Raw genomic sequence first — 4,416 nt, forward strand, 5'->3', positions numbered from 1 at the left:
GCATGAAAGTGAAAAGTGAAAGTGAAGTCACTGAATTGCATCCAACTCTCAGCGACCCCATGGACTGCAGCCCTCCAGGCTCCTCCGTCCGTGGGATTTTCCAGGCAAGAGTACTGGAGTGGGGTGCCATTGCCTTCTCCGCCATCTTTCCTCTTTTTGAAAATGCAGAGGACAGTTATAATCATGATCTTAATGTCCTTGTCTGCCAGTTTTAACATCTGTATCAGTTTGTGTCTACTCCACTGATTGAAGTTTCTCATATCAGGGTTTCCTACAGTTTATCCTCAAAGGGCTACATTGTCTTAGATTGGATTCCCCTAGCAGGAGATTCAGACTCAAGGATTTGAAATGGAGGTAATGACAGGAGATCTGGTAGGGGATTAGGAAAGTAAGCCAGAAGGAAAGTGAACCAATGGAGGGTGTGTTAACAAGCAGGTTACTGCTGTGGGTATCTGGGACCCACTCCCACTGGGACCTGTGTGAGATGGTACAGAACAAAGATATCCTACCTGCAAGGCAACGGAGATTTAAAAAAAAACAACCTTAGGGTTTTGTCTCTTCAATTTTTTTTAAGCAGAACTCATGTTTATTTAGGTTCCACTTTTCTTACTAAATTTACAACATAATAATAAGAATTGATATTACTTGGGATCTTAGGAAAAAAATATGTTTGCACACTGTTGGTGAAATGTTTTTATTAGTTGTCTATTGCTGTGTAGAAAATTTCTTCAAAATCTGGCAGCTTAAAACAACATGCATTTATTATCTCGATTTTTGTTGGTTAGAGATTCAGGAGTGGTTCAGATGGGTAGTTATGGCTTGAAGTTTCTCATGAGGTTGCAGTGAAGACACTGTGTAGGGGTCCTGGTGAATTCACTTCCAAGAGGGGTCACTCGCATGGCTATTTAACAGAAGGTTCTTAGTTCCTTGCTGGCTGTTGACAGGAAACCTCATTTTCATAAAACAAAGACCTCTCCATTGATTTCCTTTAGCATCCTTATAACATGGCAGCTGACTGCCCACAGAAAGTGTGATATTGGAGAAGGAGAAAACCCTAGCGCCTTTTATTGGATAGTTCCAGAAATCAAACATCATCACTTTCTTCATTCAGTTTTATAAAAAGTATTTATTTGGTTGCCCCGGATCTTAGTTGCAGCATGTGGGATCTTTAATTGTGTTATGTAGGATCTAGTTCCCTGGCCAGGGATTGAACTTGGGCCTCCTGCATTAGGAACACAAGGTCTTAGCCACTGGGCCACCAGGGAAGTCCTGGAAACAGAGATTTTTAAGCACCAACTCCCATTGGTCATTGGTTGAGGACTGCTCTGGGAGAAGGCTTCTTGCACTTGTATCCTGCCTGTCCAGGTGGGTCTGAGTCAGACTCCTGTAGCTAGATAAGTTCCTCCGGGTACACTTCTCAGGTGCTTGTAGTAGGAAGTGGTTAATGTACTTGGGGACTGTGTGTGTGGAGGGAATATGAGCAGGACTCTGACAGTGTCTGCCATGCACACCAGACCTGGAGTTCAAGTCTTCATTCAGCAAACAAGGAAAGAATGAGCTGCGGTCAGGAAAGTACTTGCCTTTCCCAGCGTGGCTTCCTGACTCAGTCTGACCCAATGCCTTGTGTTCCTTCTGATTTATTCTGGCTCCTAGCCACTCCACCAAACTTTGTGGTCCTTCCAAATGAAGGCAGAGATATTTTATCCTATTATGTGTAGTCAGCTGATAGAGAAGGAGGTACCCTTTCAGGCTCTTGAACAACTGAAGAACATAGCCTTCCTTCTAGCTGGGCAGTCAGCCACCTGGCCATTCCATCTTCCGTGTCATGATGTAACTTAATTTCTATAAACAACCCAGGTCTGGAGCCTGATGGCCTGGCCAAGTCTGGTCCATCTGGGCTGCTCTCAGAGAGGCTTGTTGAGGGCTTACACATATGCCAGAAGTGGCAGAAATGCCAGAAGTGGTTAAGTCACTTGCAATTCTTGGCCATTATCAAGTGGTCAAGAATTGCAAGTGACTTAACCCCTTGGGGACTCCGTTTCCTATCTGAAAAACAAGAAATAGGATGTGGGAGGGGGCCATCTCTAGGGTACCTGCAAGCTCGAGGACCCTGCCTGGCTTGCAACTCCATGGCCAGGGGGGTTGTCTCTGTATGTCACAGATCCTCTCCAGGGACGGCTGTGTGGAGGCTGCCCCTTCGCTCAGGCCCTGGACTTTGGGCCTCATTCCCTTTGACTCTGTAGTCACACATCTGAGAGGACATCCTGACAAAATACCCGGAGGTGAGGCAGTCTGCACCAAGGTGAAAGTGTGAAAGTGTTAGTCGCTCAGTCATGTCTGACTCTTTGCAACCCCATGGACTGCAGCCTGCCAGGCTCCTCTGTCCATGGGATTCTCTAGGCAAGAATATTGGAGTGGGTTGCCATTCCCTTCTTCAGGGGATCTTCCCCACCCAGGGCTCAAACCCGGGTCTGCCACATTGTGGACAGATTCTTTACTGTCTGAGCCATCACGGGTGCCCCAGTACAAAGGTTTTCACCCCAAATTCATAGAAGAATAGTCAAATGGCTTATGGCCCATCCAGGTGATGGGATAGGATTCAGATGGCAGAGAGGTGGTGGGGAATTGTCAGTGACATTCAGATTCACACAGCCCATGATATGTTATATGAAAAGCAGGATACAAAGCCATGTATGTAAAAAGATGGCTCTAATATATGATTATATTATAAAATATCTGATTTTCTTTATATGTTGATAAATTTATCTATTTTGTTTATATATTTGTACAGGGTCAGAACATGAATTACAGTTGATTTTTTTCCCCTTCTTTACCTTATTCTGCATTTCCCTTTTTAATATTTATGTATTTGGCTGCACTGGGTCTCAGTTGCAGCATGTGGGGTCTAGTTCCCATACTTGGATCAAACCAAAGCCCTCTGCGTTGGGCATTCGGAGTATAAGCCACTGAACCACCAGGGAAGTCCCTATCTCGTATTTTCTAAGTTTTCTCCAATTACCAGAAGTGTATTTTACTTTTATGAACAAGAGAAAACAGGTGTATTTCAAACAGTGCCTCTGTGGGCCTTCTGATTTGTCTGCGAGAGCTCTGGCCTAGGCATAGACATCTGCGGGACCTCTTTGACACGCTGGGCTTCATTGTCACAGCCATCTCAGGTACCGAGCATCCTTCCCTGAGTTGTCTAGATAGCGATGATGGAGTCCAAGCCCCCATTCCTTCCCGTCTCTGGCAAATGCTGCTGTCTCGGTTTTCAGCTGAGAGTCGACCAGCCGTCGCCTTCTGCCCAGACTTGTGCTGACTCCACAGGGAGAGGGTGACCTCATTTACTTTGGGTGGAGCCGGAGAAGGGGGCTGGGAACTGCGTGTAGTGAGGTTTCAGTTCCAATGTGCTTTTGCTGCATAGCCAGTACCTACAGCTGGATTCTCTGCTTCTTTACTCAAAAGCAAAGTAGGCCTTGCAAGGCAAAAATGGTCATTCAGAAGTTCAAACTTTTTTTTTTTTTTTTAATTTGGCCAAGAGGTTTGCGGGGTCTTACTGCCCCAACCAGGGATTAAACCCAGGCCCTCAGCAGTGAAATCGCCGAGTTCCAAACACTGGATCACCAGTGACATCCCCATACTGTGTCTGTGTATATATACATACATATATATATATGTATGTATATACACCAATTATTTATTTATTGGGCTGTGCCAGGTCTTGGTTGCTGCACATGAGATCTAGTTGTGGTGTGCAAATCTTTAGTTATGGCATGTGAACTCTTAGTAGCAGATGGGATCTAGTTCCCTGGCCAGGGATGGAACTGGGGTCCCTGCATTGGGAATGTGGAACCTTAGCCACTGGACCACAGAGAAGTACCTCCGTACTGTATGTTTTAAATGTGGGCCACATGGTTCATTTACGACTCAGACTCTGACCCTTGTTGTGGGGGCTGTCAGGGTCCCATCCACACATCCTTTGCCATCCTAGAGGGCTTCCTCATCTCTCTGGCTGAGATGGTCTCTGATCCTGGGAAGTGGGGCTCTTAGCCCACTCTAGGGCAGGCCAGGGGCATCAGATGGTTAACGCCCCAGGCTAAGCCCTAAGTCCCTGAGGGATGGGAATGAGTGTCTACACAGCCCATGTCTCTGCCCTCAGTGGGATGTGTTTGAGACACGTTCCAGCAGACCTTCAGAGTCCTCAGAGGATGAAGCCCCAGGAGCCGCAATAGAGACCTGCTGGTGAGCATCTGCCCCTCTGTCTCCTCATCCTCTCTTCTCCACTCTCGCCTTCTGGTCCTCAATAAACCTCATGCACCAAAACTCTGGCCTCGCTATGAGAACCTCACCCCATGCATATCTGACAATGCTCTGAGCCGTTTGGAACAAAATAACCGCCTTTACCCTCCCACACCA

This window comes from Oryx dammah, unplaced genomic scaffold (assembly GCF_014754425.2).
Source record: "Oryx dammah isolate SB20612 unplaced genomic scaffold, SCBI_Odam_1.1 HiC_scaffold_9, whole genome shotgun sequence".
In the NCBI taxonomy this organism is placed as follows: Eukaryota; Metazoa; Chordata; class Mammalia; order Artiodactyla; family Bovidae; genus Oryx; species Oryx dammah.